This window comes from Microcebus murinus, chromosome 18 (genome assembly GCF_040939455.1).
Source record: "Microcebus murinus isolate Inina chromosome 18, M.murinus_Inina_mat1.0, whole genome shotgun sequence".
Classification (NCBI taxonomy): domain Eukaryota; kingdom Metazoa; phylum Chordata; class Mammalia; order Primates; family Cheirogaleidae; genus Microcebus; species Microcebus murinus.
The window spans coordinates 48,214,497-48,233,940 of record NC_134121.1 but is presented as its reverse complement, the minus strand read 5'-3'; the positions used below and the strand labels follow the sequence as shown (position 1 = coordinate 48,233,940).

The following is a 19,444-nucleotide window of genomic DNA, read 5'->3' as shown; positions in this document are numbered from 1 at the left end:
TTGAACTGCATTGTAGAGCTTCAAATTATGCAACCTCATTCAAGACTGGAGGGCACAGGAAGGAATGTAGAGCAATTAATATGGACTCTTGTCTTGAGTTAGGGAGGTAATTGATGATAGGCTCCAGACCCAGCTTTGTATGTAGTACAAGTACTGCTTAAATTTTAAATCCTCACATATACAAAACTTTTAAGCAGGTTATGTACTGCCTTCCTCTTTCCTGTCCTTCAAAGCTCTTTCAGATGGCACCTAAACCGCCCTGGGCCACCTGGTGGCCAGTATTGGGAGCTAGTTGACCCCGTGTGTCTCTTTACCTCAACACCCTCCCCCAACCTTCCTCCCCATTAAACTAAGCGGCCTAACTTCTGAATTTCAACAAAATCAATTATTTCATAACAGATAGTAGTCTGTCTACATAGATTTACAATTGAGTGAGCTCTCAATCCATCCCCGATTCTGGATCCTTATACTATGGGCTAAGCAACGCTATGTCCCTACTTTGTCCACTCCAAACCTACTATAGCTGCCAACATTTTCTCAGCCTCTGCAGGCTGCCCTCCCAGGAAGCAATGTGAGCTTGTCAGACAAGATAACAGGATTTATAAGATCTTGAAAACAATGGCATTATTATTCTGCAATGTTGACTATAAAAGATAGGGAAAAAATCAGAAGAAAATGGAAATGGTAGATTAATCTAAAAGAATGATGCAATATTGAAATAAATGATCATTATTTCATCTTCTTTCAGCTTTCATATTGCTTTGCCCAAAGTACTGAATCATCTTTCAAGAAGATATAAAAGAAGTTTGGACACACCAGCTTTGTGCTGTTTTTGTTTTTGTTTTTTAAGCTCTCAAAAGACACAGTTGAGGATATAGGAACTTTTATTTTCCACCCAAGATGTCAAAGAGAAGAATACTTCCAGAGGAAGATGAGTCACAATTATTATTAATCTATCAGAAGATGAGGCAGTACTCTAGACTCTAATGATAAACATGAAATTGATCATATAAGGGAAATCTCAGACTATGAGTCTTCATGACCACATCCTTGATGAATTTTCTCAAACTCAAGAATTGATGAGTTAGCCAGGCGCGGTGGCTCACGCCTGTAATCCTAGCACTTTGGGAGGCTGAGGCGGGCGGATTGCTCAAGGTCAGGAGTTCGAAACCAGCCTGAGCGAGACCCCGTCTCTACCAAAAATAGAAAGAAATTAATTGACCAACTAAAAATATATATATACAAAAAAATTAGCCGGGCATAGTAGCACATGCCTGTAGTCCCAGCTACTCGGAAGGCTGAGGCAGCAGGATAGCTGAGTCCAGGAGATTGAGGTTGCTGTGAGCCAGGCTGACGCCATGGCACTCACTCTAGCCTGGGGAACAAAGTGAGACTCTGCCTCAAAAAAAAAAAAAAAAAAAAAGAATTGATGAGTGAATCCTAGGAATGCAAGGTTGATTCAACATATGAAAAATCAGTGCAATATCTCATATTCATAAAAGACAAAAACCATAACAATAACCTCAATAGACATAGAAAAAGCATTTGACAAAAGTCAACACCCTTTCATGATTAAAAACAAAGAACAACACTCAACACCTTAGAAACAGAAAGTTAGTTTCCTCAATCTGATAAAGAGCATCTGTATAAGAACCTGTAGACCTGCAGCTAACATCAGATCTTATGCTGAAAAACTGAACATTTTCCTCCTAAGATGGACAAGACAGGATGTCCACTCTTACCCCTTCTATTCAACACTGTACTGGCAGTTCTAGCCAGGGAAGTTAATTAGGCAAGAAAAAGAAATAAAAGGCATCCAAGTTCAAAAGGAAGAAGTAAATCTGCCTGTATTCACAAATGACATGACCTTATATAGAATAAATCCTAGAGAATGTACCAAAGAAGTATTAGAGCCAATAAATGGATTCAGAAAATATGCAGGACACACAATATACATATTTTAAAAAGTTGTATTTCTATACACTAGCAATAAACAATCCAAAAATGAAATTTTAAAAAAATTCAATTTACAATAGCATCAAAAAGAATAAAGAACTTAGGAATGAATTTAACAAAATTAGCAAAACGTGTACACTAAAAACTATAAAACATCATTGATAGAAATTAAAGAAGACCTAATATTAAATGGAAAGACATCCATGTTCGTGGATTGGAAGACAATATTTTATCAAGATGGCAATACTCCCTAAATTGATCTACAGATTCAACATAATACTTATCAAAATCCTAGCAAGACATTGAGAAACTGACCCTAAAACTCATGGAAATGCAAGGAACCTAAAATAGACAAAACTTGAAAAACACGAACAGAGTTGAACAAAGTCAAAATTAATAAAGGTTCCCCAAAGGTGTCCACATCCGAATCTCCAGAATTTGTGAATGTGTTAACCTTACATGGCAACAAGACTTTGCAGATGTGATTAATAAATTAAGAACCTTAAAATATGGAGATAATCCTGGCTTTTATCCAGGTGGGCCCAATATAATCACAAAGGTCCTTAAAAGATAAAAAAGAGCAGAAGAGTCAGAGGAAGAAACATGATGATGAAAGCAGATATCAAAATGGACATCGGAGTAATGTAGCCACAAGCCAAGGAATGTGGATGGCCTCTAGGAGCTGGAAAAGGTAAGAAACAGATTCTCTCCTACAGCCTCCAAAAGGAACAGAGATAATGTCAAAAACTTGGTGTTGCCCCATATAAGACCCATTTCAAACTTGCAACTTTCAGAACTGTAAAAATAATATATTTATGTTGTTGTTTAAGCAACTAAATTTGTGGTAATTTGTTACAGTAGCAACAAGAACCAAATACAATTATATAGCATCCAATATGTGTAACACAATTACTATTATATATATGTGTGTACATATATTATATATAATGTATATATAATATATATATAAAACGATGTCTCAAATGCCTATTTGCCACACTATTAATGTGGCTGTCCAAATGCTGTATTGCTATTTAAGAACTGTTTACTATAATATATATATCCTTTTATATGTAAGAGCAAAAGCTTCAGCTGTTAGTGAAAACATTTGATTTTTTTCTTTGGCACCAGTTTAAAATGATTCCTACAGTAAGTTATTCCATATCACTTAACAGCTCAGCAGTCAAACTGAAAACAATGAACTAATACTCAGTTATGACAAAAATAAACTTCACACATTGATCAAGAATTTATACCATGTCTAAAGAGTTCAGAGGACAACAGAGTCTCATAACATATCACATAAGAACTATAGCATTGGGGTGTGTCATGGCTATGCAAGGGATACATACATAAACATAAATCTTAGACTCAATCTTGCCACTATCCTAAGCAAACTTAAAAGGTTTCTATTAATATTTAGATCACTGAAGAGAAAGACAGGCACATATAGTCATCCTTCAGTATCCTCAGGGGTTTGTTCTAGGACACCCCCACATCCTACACTCCATGAATACCAAAATCCACAGATGCTCAAGTCCCTTATATAAAATGGCATATTTGCATATAACCTATGTACATCCTCCTGTATATTTTAAATCATCTCTAGATTACTTATAATACCCAATACAACATAAGTGCTATGTAAATAATTGCTATACTGTATTTTTTTAATTTGTTTATTTTATTTTATTCTAATCTATTTTGAGACAAGGGCTCACTTTGTGCAGTGGCATCATCATATCATCATAGCTCATTGCAGCCTCCAACCCCTGGGTTCCAGGGATCCTCCTACTTCAGACTTCCTAGTAGCCTGGACTATAGGCACACACAAACACACCTATCTACCTATCTATCTATCTATTTATGGTAGAGACAGGGTCTTGCTATTTTTATAATTTTAAAAAATATTTTTGATCCATAATTAAGCCTGCAGATATGGAGCCCATGGATGCAGAGGGCAAAACCTGGCATTCAAATGCACAAAAAGAAAATTGCATAGAACTCCCCCAAACCTCACCCCCCAAATTTTAGGAAGTGGTTTCAACATATGTGGTGATAAAAATGGAGGCATCAGAGTCCTACGCATCAGTCTCCTCTGGTCTTTAGTTCCCTCACTCTCCAAAATTAGAGTCCTTCATTTGTCATTTCCATCGCTTAAAAGCAGTATCCAGTCTGGTAATGAGAGTTAAGCAGAGTGACTCTAAGTACAATTAAAGATAGAAGGAGCTAGGTACCACAAGAGAAATATAAAGTGTAATGGGAGTTTATAAGACATCCTGTAGTGCTTTGGCTATATAATATTCACAAGTGGGAGAGATTAGAGGTTTAACTAAACAAATATTTGCTGAGTATCTACCATGATTTTGCATAAGTAAAAATAATTTTCATAGCATTCCTGAAATAAAGTTCAGTGGAAGTTTACACAAAAATCTTGCCTCCTTTTCTCCATCCTAAAATAAAGAACATTTATCTTGCTTCCTTCTGTCTCTAATGCTCAGTTTCTGGACATGCTAAAGAACTGGAGCCAGTGCTGGTTTTGTCTTCTAAAAGAAGTTTCAAAGCTGTATTTGAGTGTTGGTTTTGTAAATCTGGTGTATCTAAATCATAATCAGTGAGAATCACTTTATTATTTTTGCCCTAATTATGTAGCCCTAATTGTATACCATTTAAAAAAATTCCCCTTCCTTATTTATTTTCCTCCAAATTCATGATTTCTTATATTTGGCTATAACTCAAAGCAATTGTTACTATGCCTTAATATATGACCTCACTGTGCATCAACAGCATTTAAACTTCATAAGTCATTCTTATATGAACAGCATTATTAATTCCAATATACAATCAGAGAAAATCTCATTATAGTTTGAGCAAAGCTTAAGTGCTGAAGAAAATCTACAAAAAAGTAATTAGAGTAAGAAAGCCAGTCCAACCTAAGACATTCTGAAAACAGAATAATCTGATTTCCCAGATACTAATATTTGCCCCTTATCTGGCAAGAAAAATTATTATTCTCACCAAGCAAAAATATAAATGAATCAAAAAGATCACATTTAGCAGAAACTTATGACATTGGCTATTAAAAAATATAGACAATATTGATCTTCCTAACATGCCTTTTTAATCATGTCACTTCTCTAATTTCTATGTGTCAGTGTCCTGCAAAAAATAAAAAACCTGGAGTGATGAGAGCAATCAGGCAAGAGAAAGAAATAAAAGGTAAAGTAGCAAGGAGGAAGTCAAACTGTCCCTGTCTGCAAATAACATAATCTTATATTTTGGAAAACCTAATGACTTTACCTAAAAACTCATAAATGAATTCAGTAAAGTTGCAGGATACAAAATAAACATATAGAAATCAATACTGTTTCTGTATACAAATAGCAAACCAGCTGAAAAATAAATCAAGAAGACAATGCCATTTAAATAGCTATCAAAAAAAAATAAAATAAAATACCTAGGAATAAATTTAACCAAGGAGGTGAAAGACCTCTACAAGATAAACTAGAAAACACTAATGAAAGAAATTGAAAAGGATACAAACAAATGGAAAAAACATACTATGCTCTTGGATTGTAGCAATTATATATATATATATATATTTTTTTTTTTTTTTTTTTTTGAGACAGAGTCTCGCTTTGTTGCACAGGCTAGAGTGAGTGTCGTGGCGTCAGCCTAGCTCACAGCAACCTCAAACTCCTGGGCTCAGGCAATCCTCCTGCCTCAGCCTCCCAAGTAGCTGGGACTACAGGCATTCGCCACCATGCCCGGCTAATTTTTTGTATATATTAGTTGGCCAATTAATTTCTTTCTATTTATAGTAGAGACGGGGTCTCGCTCTTGCTCAGGCTGGTTTCGAACTCCTGACCGAGAGCAATCCGCCCGCCTCGGCCTCCCAGAGAGCTAGGATTACAGGCGTGAGCACCGCGCCCGGCTTATATTTTTAAAATGACCATACTACCCAAAGCAATCTATAGATTCAATACAATCTCTACCAAAATGCCAATGACATTCTTCACAGAATTTTTTAAAAAATTCTAAAATCTGTATAAAACCACAAAAGATCCCAAATAGCCAAAAAATCCTAAGCAAAAAGAACAAAGTTGGAAGCATCATACTATCAGACTTCAAAATACACCATAAAGCTATAGTAACCAAAACAGCATTGTATTGGCAATAAAAACAGAAACATAGACCAATGGAACAGAATAGAGGAACCAGAAATTAACCTACATATCTACAGCCAACTGATTTTTGACAACAGTGAGAACACTGGAGAAAAGACAGTCTCTTCAATGACTGGTGCTATGAAAACTATGCATATGCAGAACAATAAAACTAGATCTCTCACCTCTTGCCCTATTTAAAATCAATTCAAAATGGATCAAAGACCTAAATGTAAGAATCAAAAATATAAAACTACTAGAAGAAAACAAATGCTTCAAGACATTGGTCTGGAAAAAGAGTTTATGGCCCTGGTGCAGTGGCTCACGCCCGTAATCCTAGCACTCTGGGAGGCCGAGGCGGGTGGATCACTCAAGGTCAGGAATTTGAAACCAGCCTGAGTGAGATCCCGTCTCTACTAAAAACAGAAAGAAACTAATTGACCAACTAAAAATATATAGACAAAAAATTAGTCGGGCATGGTGGCACATGTCTGTAGTCCCAGCTACTCGAGAGGCTGAGGCAGTAGGATCCCTTGAGCCCAGGAGATTCAGGTTGCTGTGAGCTAGGCTGATGCCACGGCACTCACTCTAGCCTGGGCAACAAAGTGAGACTCTGTCTCAAAAAAAAAGAAAGACCTCAAAAGCACAGGTGAAAAAATCAAACATAAATGGGATATTAAACTAAAAACCTTCTGCACAGCAAAGGAAACAATCAACAGAGTGAAAGACAAGCTACAGTATGAGAAAAAATATTTTACAAACTATTCATCCAACAGGGGATTAATATCCAGAATATACTCAAACATTTTAACTGCAAAAAACCAAACAATCCAATTTTTAAAATGGGCCAATGGGCCAGGAATGGTGGCTCATGCCAGTAACAGCAGCACTTTGGGAGGCTAAACTGGGAGGACTGCTTGAGGTCAAGAGTTCGAGACCAGCCTGGGAGACATAATCGAGACCCCATCTCTACAGAAAAAGATTTTAAAAAATTGACCAGGCAGGGTGGCACATGACTGCAGTCCCAACTACTCAGGAGTGAGGTGGGACAATCACTTGAGTTCAGGAGTTGAAGGCTACAGTGAGCTATGATTACACCAGAGCACTCCAGCCTGGGTGACAGAGCAAGACTTCATCTTTAAAAAAAAATAATAATGGGCAAATGATCTGAACAGATAGTTCTCAAAAGAAGACATATAAATAGCCAAAAAATATGCAAAAAATGCTCAATGTCCCTAATCATCAGGGAAATGTAAATCAAAATCACAATGAGGTATCATCTCACCCAAGTTAGGATGGCCTTTATGGCTATTATCAAAAAGACAAAAAACAAAACAAAACAAATACTGTGAGGATATGGAGAAAAAGAAACTTTTCTTATATAATGTTGTTGGGAATGTGAACTAGCATAGCCACTATAGAGAACAGTATAGCGGTCCCTCAAAAAACTACAAATAGAATACCACATGATCCAGCAATCCCACTACTGGGCATTTATACAAAGAGAAGAAAATCAGTATAGCAAAGAGATACCTGCACCCTCATGTTTAATTCAGTACTATTCAAAACAGCCAAGATATAGAATCAACCTAAGCATTCAACAACTGATAAATGGATAAAGAAAATGCAGTATATATACACAATGGGATACTATTCTGCCACCAAAAAAATATGAAATCCTGTCATTCACAGCAGCATGAATGGAATTGGAGGACATTATGTTAAGTGAAATAAGCCAGAATACAAAGTTAAACACTATATGTTCTCACTCATCTGGAAAAGCTAAAAAAGTTGATCTTGTAGAAGTAGAGAATAGAATAGTGGTTACTACAGGCTGGGAAGGGAAGCTTGATTGCTCTGGGTAGGACCTCCAGCACTATGTTGAATAAGAGTGGAGAAAGTGGGCATCCTTGTCTTGTTCTAGTTCTTAAAACAAAAGCTTTCTGCTTTCCCCATTATGACATTAAATGTGGATTTGTCATATATGGCTTTTACTGTGCTGAGGTACTTTCCTCTATACCTAATTTACTGAGAGTTTTTATATGAAGGGATGTTGAACTTTATCAAATACTTTTCGTGCATCTATTGAGATCATCATACAGTTTCTGTCCTTCATTCTGTTGATGTGATATATCAACATTTACTGATTTGTGTATATTGAACCATCCTTGCATTTCTGGGATAAATCTTACTTGGTCACGGTTTATAATCTTTTTGATGTGTTGGAATTGATTTGCCAGTATTTTGTAGAGGATATTTGCATCTGTGTTCATCAGGGATCTTAGCCCATAGTTTTCTTGTTTTGTTGTGCCCTTGTCTAGTTTTGGTATCAGGGTTATGCTCGCCTTGTAAAATGAGTTAGGAAGAATTCCTTGAACTTCAATTTTTTAGAATAGTTTGAGAAGAATTGTTATTAATTCCTCTTTATTGGTTCAGAATTCAGCATTGAAGCCATCTGGTTCAGGACTTTTCTTTGTTGGGAGACTTTTTATTATGGATTCAATTTTGTTACTTGTTATTGGTCTGTTCAGGTTTTCTATTTCTTCTTGGTTTGATCTGTGTAGGTTGTGTGTGTCAGGAATTTACCCATTTCCCCTAAGTTTTTTAATTTATTGGCATATAGTCATTTATAGTAGCCTCTCTGACCTTCAGTTTTTCCTCTGCAATGAACATGATACCATCTAACTTGCAAGGCTGTTTTAACGGAGAGGGATGATTGTTCATCACCTACCAACTGCTAATGCCCTACTCAAAATTCTCAGAATATTCATTTTGTAAAAGGTGATAATATGCCTAAAATATCAACTTCCCAGACTCCTTGCAGCCTATGGTCACCATGTGACCCAGTCTGAACCAATGAGAGGAAAGCATAAGTCTTACGGGCAAAGCTTCAAGGAAAACTACTCTCTGGCTGACAAAAAGCTAAGATGTCTGTAGAGGAAAGGGCCATCTTGCAATCACAGGGCAAAAGCCACCCTCAAGGATAGCAGAGAAGAAGTACAAAAGGGCCTGTGTCCCTGATGGCATCATAGAACTGCCATAAACCCTGAAATGCCTATGTCCAGATTTTCTGTTAGCTGAAGAAAAAAAATCCTATTTGATTGAGCCACTGCACTTGGGTTTCTGTTACATTGTAGCTAAACCCAATCTTAACTAACATAGTATGTATGTAAAAGGACCTAGGAGAAAGACTCAACAACTGATCAGTAAAGACAATTATTTCACAAAACTTTTCACTCAACAGAATGTGTTAAATTATTCATCAGTAGAGCAATGAAACAGTGGGGTGTCAACTAACATACACACAAAACCCAGTTATTAAAAAACAAGTATTATATTCATTAAGATAAAAATTTTGTCAGCAGAGGATCAAAGAATGAATAGCTTTAATCAAGAAAAGTGTCCTTGATGAGGTAGAAAGAAAAAATGTAATTAAGTGAACACTGTATTAGTATAGCTTATATGTTCAGTAGTATTTATAGCATATCCACAGTACAATATGCAAGCTACTGTCCTAAATGATATGGAATGAACAATATGAATTTGAGACAGCTGTTCAGATGGAAAATAAATGTCAAAATAAGGGGGACTGAAAGGGAGTAAACAAAACTAGAACTAAGGATTCTATTTCAGATAAAGCAAAATCTTAAATGAAAAGTTAAAGAAGGATGAGATCAAGAAAAAGTTATTTTTTTAAATAACAGAACTGTGACCTTGAAATAATAAAATAAATTACAAAATGACAGTCAAAAGAGAAGACTACCAAGATAATTTTCTTGATTAGCACATAGAAAAGACATGAAGCAAAATAGTTACAATGGATGGGTAGAAGAATCATCAGGGAAAGAGAGAAAAAGTGAGGATAGACCAACACAGACACAGAAAATAAAATCAGAGGTTAAAAAAAGAGAGGGATAAAGCTTTAAGGGAAAAGTTTCAGTTAACCCACATACAACTTTAAACCCCACTCATCTATACTTTGCCATCTCCCTCCTACATCTTAAGGAAACTTATTTATTATTATCACCTTTAAATCTTCCCCTTTATAAATTATCCCAGTCCTTTTCTTTATCATTCTCCCTTTCCTTCTCCTTGTAAGTCTTGCAAGATCTATTAGAACCTTGGTTTCTCTACCAACTTTTCTGGAAATCTTTACATGCATTCACAACATTAATAGTAATTATTCCAGATGTTCTTATGGCAAAACCTGCAATTTATAGAATTCTATCAAGGGGATTAAAATGAAGAATCACTATAAGTTCTCTTCAACTTTTTCAATAAAGTAAGAAGAAAAGTCATTAGCTGAGAAAAAGAATGGAAAGAAGTATTAGAAGAGTGAGACAAGAGGAAAAAGTGTGAAATAATCATCTACCCATTCTCCCACCTCCTAGACTAAGGATATATAGCGTGATCACATGACAGCATTAGGGTCCCACTTGAAGTTTGTGATCATGAATCTAAAATGAAACCAATCAGTAAGGTTGGGTGCTTTCCATTAGCTGCATTTAGCTTCACAGGTGCAGGAATGGAAAAAATGGCAGGTTGAATTTAACCAAAAATGTGGTTTTGGTTCAGCAAGAACAATGAATCAAGAAAGAGGAAATGGTGTCAAGGCTATATATATGCTCAGGGATAATCATGATTGATTTCAGCTGAGTAAGGAAGGGAGCAAAGATATGAAGAGGGTGACACAGTGTGAAACAATGGTATAATCAATGGATTAGAGGTCCTAGTGGTGTTAAAGGATTATTGGAATCAGGGTTTTAGAGGGAGAAAGATGGAAAGATACAGCAAGTGGTGGCCAGTGGGATATATGAAACTGAAATTATGGAGAGGTTAAAGTTACTAGTCACGATTTAGCATATGAACACAGGAGTGAATGACTGAGGTAAACTGGAAGACAAGATCATTGAAGGAGACAAATTCAAAGGACTGAAATATCAAAATGTTGGAAAAAATATCTACACGATCAAAGTTACCTAGAATTAAGATCAGAAACAGTACTGGTAAGAGAAGTGTGGGCTCTAATGGACCAAAAAAAAAAAAAGAAAAAAAGTAGGAAGGGGGAATCCTGTATAATAAAGAATTTGGCTGACCTTTCTTCTCTCCTGTTCCTTAAGGTAGTCTCTAAATTCTGGGAATTTACTGAGTGATAAAAGTATCTCTGTTATTCATGGTGGGCTCTGATTATTTATAAGATGACCCCCAGTGGGTCTTTAGTCTATGGAAATGAAATGAATCAGGAAGGGGGATGGCTATGCCAGAAAGACCAGCCATGTGATTAAAGAGTTGGGGCTTTGAGCCATGGGATACCAGCCTGATCAGGATGGGAAGAGGAGCTGAAGACTGAGTTCAATCAGCGGCCAACAAGTCAATCAATCATGCCCACATATGAAATGTCAATAAAAACTGTGGATGCTTTGTAAACTGTGTTTACACATCATTGTTATACATCATTGTGCCAGGAGGGTGATGCATCCTGACTGCACAGGGAGAAGACCCAGAACCTTCATGTCTCCCAGCCTTGCATCTCTTCTTTTGGCTGATTCTGATTTATAACCTTTATGCCACAATAAAACTGTAACCAAACATACAGTGCTTTTCTGAGTTCTCTGAGTTGTTTTAATAAATTATCAAAATGCAGAAAGTAGTAAGAATCCTCAAATTTATAGCCATTTGGTAAAATTGAAGGTGGTGCTGGGATCCCTCAAGTGTACAGCTGTTGTCTGAAGTGAGAGTAGTCTTGTGGAGGACTATGCCCTTAACTTGTGAAGTGTAGCCTAACTTCAGGTAGTCAGCATCAGAAATCACTGCAGGGAATGAACCAGGAGATACAGTCAACAGTAAAAATAATAGGTCGTAAATAATACAATCTGATGACATGAGATTCAAAAGTATAGAATTTCAGGGAAGAGAGGAACAAAATCTGAAAGCTGCAAATGGAGAGTAAAGAAGACATCTGCTCTAACCATAAGCCCAGGGCCTGAGAGTTACGGGAAGAAAAAAAAAAAAAAAAAAAAAAGCTGGGCAATAATGGCAGCATCATTTAAAAGGGCAGCAAGGGAAACAATGTCCTCAGAAAAGATAAAATCCCTAGAGTACTCCAAGCTTTCTAGGTTGTGAAGATGAGGAGGAATGAGTGAAAGAAAGTCACTAAAATGGAGCACAGAATGACACAGACCAACCAAGATAAAGTGGTATCCTGGAAGCCAAGACTTCAAGAAGGAAAAAATAATCAATTGTATCAAATAGAGCTAACAGGTGAAGCAAGACAGAGAATAAGAAACGACCACTGGATTGAGCATAACAAGCAGCTTCAGTGAAATGATGGAAAAGAAAGCCTGAGTAGAATGGGCTCAAAAGAGGTATGACTTTTCAGCACTCTGGAAATCAACCAAAGGCATACAACAAACTAAGAAGCATTTATTCATGAAAACTACTTAACTTTAGTTATGAACAATGCCAGCCTGTGGCACTTTTGCCTGGGGCACTTTTGCCTGGGGCTACTCTCATTCTCCCCAATTCCATCCCCAAAAAGCAGTTTACCAGGGTGGTAAAGACCATAAAAACCAGCAGCTTTGCTGCCACTGCCAAAAAGGACTTAACTTGGTTTGGACCACTATCAGTTTATGTAGCCATCTCAGTGGCAACGGGGAGGGTCAGCATATCTGCGGCTATAGATAGTCCTGTTTGGAGTAAGCAATGGACTAACTGGATGTGAGGACTTTACAGGAAGTTCCAGGTGATAAGACAGCCATAGGAGATTTATAATACCTTCATATACTCCAGGCACTGATTTTCCACAAAGCTGCCAAGACAATTCAATGGAAGAAAGGATAATCTTTTCAACAAATGTTGGAGCAATTGAATATCTGTATATGTAGAAAAATAAACTTAGATCCTTACTTCACACCATACAAAAAATTAACTCAAAATCATCACAAACCCAGCAATTCCACCCCAAGAATCAAACCAAGAGAAATTAAAACATATGTCCACACTAAAACTTGTATATAAATGTTCATAGCAGCATCATTCATAAAAGTCAAATACTAGAAACAATCTAAATGTTCGTTTAGAGAATAAACAAACTGTGACATATCCACACAATGGAATACTCAGCAATAAAAAAGAATGAAATACTTATATATGGTCAACACAGATTATCCTCACAAATATTATGCTAAGATAAAGAAGCCAGAAGCAAAATATTACATATTGTAAAACAAACTGAATATTGTGTGATTCCATTTATATGAATGTCCAAAAGCCAATTTTTAGAAACAGAAAGCAGATCGGTATTTGCCGAAGGCTTGGGTTGGGAATGGAGGCTCCAAATAGGCTCGAGGGAATTTTTAAGGGTTATGTAAATGTTCTAAAATTGGATTACAGTGATAGCTACACAACTCTACAAATTTGTCAATAACAATTGACTTGTACACTTACAATAAGTGAACTCTGTGATAGGTATATGATACCTCAATAAAACTAAGAAAGAGAGAGAGAAAATGAATTGTTTTTTGTTTTTTTGTGTGTTTTTTTTTGAGACAGAGTCTCACTTTGTTGTCCAGGCTAGAGTGAGTGCCGTGGCGTCAGCCTAGCTCACAGCAACCTCAAACTCCTGGGCTTGAGTGATCCTTCTGCCTCAGCCTCCCGAGTAGCTGGGACCACAGGCATGCGCCACCATGCCCGGCTAATTTTTTACATATATATATCAGTTGGCCAATTAATTTCTTTCCACCTATAGTAGAGACGGGGTCTCGCTCTTGCTCAGGCTGGTTTTGAACTCCTGACCTTGAGCAATCCGCCCGCCTCGGCCTCCCAAGAGCTAGGATTACAGGCGTGAGCCACAGCGCCCGGCCTGTTTTTTGTTTTTTAAGTGAACAATTTTTACTGAAACCCTCAAAGATTAAAGAGGGCCAAATGGTGAATGTGGATACCATAACAGAAAATCTCACCTAACCGTACTCTCATTCACAGGAATGAACAAACACAAACACAACAAAATTCAAATTTTCATGTAATTGCTACAAGTGAATGTAAATAAACTAATCATTTTATCCTTTGAACACATAAAAGGGAATTTACATGGCATAACAAAAGATACACAAAACTTAATGAAAACATAATTCTCTTAAATTTCTCAAACTTATTTTTAAAAGATGCAAAATGCACTTGAAATGATTAAATGGCTTAAGCCAATTCTTTCTTTTTTATTGCAAACTATTTTAACATCACCTTAACCCCCATCTATGGTATTCAAAAAGAACACAGCTTTTGAATTAGATCATTTAAGTTATTAATAAAAGCAGTACTAAACTTAAGAAAAGGCTGAGTTTCTTTTGAAAAGAATCGTTAAGTAGCTGTATGTATAGAGAAGGAATACTAATTTTGATTACATTTTCCCCCTTACTGTTAAATATATAATCTATAAGACCTTTCAAAATAAAATACCCACATGCGATAACTTTAATAAGAAATATTCAAACCAGAACTTGTAAAAACATAAAGCAAGAAATTCACTGGGCCAATAAAAATCTTAATTTTTGATTATTCAAACATTTGATTATGTGTCCCCTTTTGTAAACTCCAGGATCTCTCTCTTTTGGTTCCCACAGTTAAGAAACATTCAGTTGATTGTGCTTTTAAGACAACCTGTAATACTTTCATTTAAAGGAAAAACATTTTGCAATACAATGACAGACCAAGAAGGAAGAGAAGGTGGGTGCTCAGGAAAAAACTTAAATGAGAAAAACACAAAATTACCAATTGAAAAGAAAAAGAGTTTTTTCCCCCCAAAGGAATGCAGCACCCATTTCACTTAAGATTAGAAATCCAAGTTAAAGGCACTAGGATGTACTCCTCACTATGAACAGTCTCTCAACTACATTTACTGAACATGTCTGAGTCCACTGCAAACAACCTGATTGCTGGGTGCTTCCATACACTCTTACATAGAGACATAATGTAAATTAAACAAGTTTGAATTCATTTATAATGTAACTAGTTTTATAAAAACACCCAGAGTTGCTAAGAAAGCACCAAGAAAAAAGAGAACCTTGGAGAGGACTCAGATCCTTCCTACAAGGTCACCCTTCTATAGTTTCCTCTAATAGGACCTCCACAATGACAACAGTCATCTTTGACAGTCATCTTTGACATGTTACCTATATAATCTTAAGAATGTAGAACATTGCTCTGGTGACTATACCCAAATGCCACTTTTCATTATAAATAGTTATGAGATATAAGATTTCAAGGCTTATTCTTAAAAAGGTGAAATAGGTACAATTTTCCTTTAAGTCTTTATTTTATGCCAGGCACAGTATACCATTAAAATTTTGATGTTCTCTTCAGTAAACACTGATATAACTACACTTGGACTACCAAAGAACTGTGTGGTAGCTATGGTTATCAACAAATATTTTTTCACTTGAATACGGTATTAGTACATTTTAAGAAAACACTGTACCAAAAAAAAATTATAAATGAAATGAGAAAAACACAAAATTATCAATTGAAAAGAAAAAGTTTTTTCTCCCAAAGGAAAAAGAAATATCTGTCACTAGGTTTATGAGTTAAAGTGCCCAAAGACCACAGTAAATGGAAACATTTCTAAACATGATGTAAACATAAATGGAATAATGTCAAATATCAAGGTACTCAAGTCTACTGTATTGCTATTTTCACTCTTACCATATCTTTCTGCATAGCTTCCTCCTTTTGCAACAGTAATATAAGATGTTATATTTGAGATGTGCAGGGCTGCAGGACAGAGAGACAGAGTCACCGAGGCTGTAATTATCAAAAGGAGTTTTATTGTCTAGCTCGAGCTAGGGTCCGAGCCCCCAGAGTGCCAGCGCAGTGGCCTCTTTTTTGGGCAGGGACCCCCCTTTGTGTGCTAGTGACCCTTTTATAGCTAAGTTGTTTATACACTGATTATGCATCCACCCCCACAGTGATTTTTACTTTATCCTGCCCCTGATAGGCTCTAACCTGTTTTGGGTCCTAGCTGAGAGACTGGTTTTTGTGTTTTTTGTGTTTTTTTTTTTTTTTTTTGCATCTCATAATGTACTCATAATGCCTTGTGGTTAGCAAACAAGCAGTAAACAGAAGCTAAAAGGTGTCTATTGTCCTTATAGCCCAGTATCTTAAAAAGGGGCAATACATTATTTTCTTAACCTTATGCCATCAAATCAGTTAATACAGATGTCTGACACATTTAATTATACAAAATCAATTTGCTTCAAGATAGAAAATTAATGTTGATATGCAATTAATTAAAAAAATAAGATGTTAAAAAGATAATTATAAGAATACCCAGATATATGCTGTATTCCCACTTATATAGATCTGATGAATAAAACATCAATACATTCTCTTAGATATTGATTTACTCCATGAATCAAGGCCATATTTTCAAAGTATTTTAAGGATGCCAGGACACTGCAAAAGAACTATGTTTATTCAGCTAGTGAATACCTACAGTAATAATTTTTTACTTTATGATAGCAATCAGGCTCACCAACACCCAGAAATAGGAATTAGTGGTTTTAAATGTAGTTATAAAGATCATAAAAAGTCTGATCAGACTGACATACATTTACTCAAAATTCTGAGATTCATCAAGTGGTAGTAAAGAAAATAATTCCTCAGACAAATGCACATTTTTCAGCACACGTATTATTAGGGGAAGGAGGGGAGAAGAGTGTGCACTAACTAGTAAAATCCACCAAGCTGCATACCAATAATCTGTTACACCAAACAGTTTGAAGACCAGGGAAATATTCTAATATAATTTCAGCTTATGTCTCATTTGAGACATAGAGCTTAGGGTTGCTTTGCCATATTAAAAGTTTACTACAATAATTTTTCACTTAAACATTTAGACTTGAACTCCAGCACTAAATATGACATGATCATTTTGTTTTTAATCTGTCAAATAGCTAAAAAAAAATGACAATTTTAAAACTGTAACAAAGAGAAGCTGAAGCAGTGTGACTCATATCACTGAACCACTTCTAATGGTTAACTGTTAGTATTTTAAAAATTCCAAGAGTTAATGAATACTTGCATTCATTCAATCTTCTGTACCTTAGCTAGGATGCATAATTACAAAAGACAATAGATACTGGTAAAATCTTCAGGACAGAAAGTGCTTAATGAAGTTACAGTTCTCAAGTATGTTTGGTGAAAGTATAAGGGCAGACATGCTAATGAAAACCATTACAAGAAGAGCCAATTTTGTGTTAAAGTGTTCAAAGATGTCACCTTAAGCAGAAAAAAAGCTTTAAAAACATCTTCTTTGACTTACTGGGCATTTCCAGAGTACATCATTAATGTTGCAATTTTAACAGGACATCTCCATATAGTTATTGCTTGTTTCTATTTCTCTCCCTGCGTGGCTTCCTCCTCTTCTTGATGCTTTTCATAAAGATTGAGGTGGTATACTTGAAAGTAGCAATTATTTTAAGCACTTGCTTAGCTTTTTCTACGGGTATCACTTGAGCATCCCTTGAATTGGTAACTGGTTTGTTGTCATTATTTCTAAGTGAATATGCCATAATTGGTTATTGGGAACATCTTTGACAAAGATCCACTTAACTTCATACTTGCCCTTCACTTATCCCAAGAACAGACACCAGCATATGCATTATAGTCCACAACAGTCTTCATTTCAGCCACTCCACAAAAATGCCCACTGCCATTCACGCTAAAGAGTAAACAAAGTGGGCCTTTCCCATTCAGGGAATGGTAAGCTGCACACAAATGCTTATTACCACGCTCAGTACTACACTAGATAAGAATACCTAATGGAATGATGTCTATGTCATCCTCAGAGTAGCTTTTAATTATAAATACACATCCATTCTTCAGGTTCCAAAGTGATTAGGATTATAGTTGCTTATGGCCTTTAGCTTTTCCAGCACTGGATGCACTTCTACACTAGAAGGTGAAGCACTGAGAGGTACAATACCTAAACCAAACTGTTCACTGCCCACTCCATTGTTCTGGTGGATACCCACTCCCTTGTTCAGAGGAGCTACCCAGTGATTCTGCAGCTGCTGCTGTTGAGGCTGCACTTGAGGCTGGGGTCCTTGTTGCTTCTGTGGTTGTGATGGCTGAGACTGCTGCTGGGGCAAGTTGGTTTTGTACCAATGGTGGTGGTTGAATTAATGGCTGAGGCTGTTGGATTATAGTTTGAAGAGACCGAATTGGTTAGGTTGGTGGAGCCTTTACCACTGACCCCTTTTCAACTGAAGTTCTCATATTCATGTTGTGTTTTATAGGAAGTGGCAGCACAGCAGAACCCCTCAATTCCCACACTGGCCTTGGGTTTACTTTTTGGCGGATGTTTGGCAGGCTTTCTGACAATGGCAGCCCAGGAGGTTGGTTTAGGTGCTGTACTGCTAACTGGAAGCACACTATTCATTGCAACACTAGTCATACCTCTGCTGCTCAAGGTTGTTTTTGTCACTGCAGCTATCAGGTCACCACCACCAATTTTCAGTCCAGTCATGCCTTACTGAGTACTGCTAATGCCAGGCACCTTACTCAAAGTATCATTGCCAAATCCATCAGTAATAGCTCTCCCAAGAGAACTAGGTAGATAACCACAACTGCTACTATAAGCAGAAAATTGTGTTGATTGTCTCTGGGATCCACTTGTCCCCCACGTAGAGAAAAGAGCATTATCAGAAAAAAAGTTAAATCTATGTTGACCAAGAAATGGAGGGGTATTTCCTAATGCCCCAAGTTGACTAAAATATACCATCTAGTATATAATGATAATCTCTATAGGACGTGAAGAGTCAAGTTTGTATTAAAAGATGTTACCTTAAGAAGAAAAAAAGCTTTAACATCTTCTTTTACTTATTAAACATTTCCAAATGTTCTCCATTTGTCCAGAGGTTGTCAGATACTGTTCTCCAGTCATAAACCATGCTGCTTCCCCAAAAGAATATGGAAATCTAATGGATGGAGCACAGTAACTAGGCATATATGGATCAGACACTGGTGGAAAGCTGTTATTCTTATTTGTCTGGCTACTTAAGTAGGGCTCAAAATCATCATCACTTACAGCATCTTTTTGATGAGTCAAATCATTTTGTACTGAAACTTAAAGCAGGTAACTCAAAAAACTTAGCATTGCAAATAGTCTGGCAAAGTGCCTTCTCCCCATCACTCTATCTTTATCTCCTTGCCCTTTAGGTCTCTGATCCATGCTAGTGGCTTGCACTCTTCACCACAACCACTGCCTGGGCCTCTCCCCACGTACGAACAGCCGTTGGCTGCTGCCCTCACCATGTGATTATTCCAGC

The 19,444-nt window shown here is 36.6% G+C and overlaps 1 protein-coding gene and 1 pseudogene across 10 annotated transcripts in view; both read right to left on the bottom strand.

Annotated features, from left to right (window-relative positions):
* The window catches only part of TANC2 (tetratricopeptide repeat, ankyrin repeat and coiled-coil containing 2), a 370,065-nt gene that overhangs the window by 336,462 nt on the left and 14,159 nt on the right, over nucleotides 1–19,444 (bottom strand). The window contains exon 1 of one of the 10 annotated variants that reach the window (XM_075994663.1): nucleotides 15,819–15,900. The exons of the other annotated variants lie outside the window; for them this stretch is intronic. The gene's annotated coding sequence lies outside the window, so the exon portion shown is untranslated. Of the gene's footprint in view, nucleotides 1–15,818; nucleotides 15,901–19,444 lie in introns of those variants that run through there. 10 annotated transcript variants of the gene reach the window in all.
* LOC105861609 (YTH domain-containing family protein 3 pseudogene) lies at nucleotides 16,031–18,968 on the bottom strand (annotated as a pseudogene).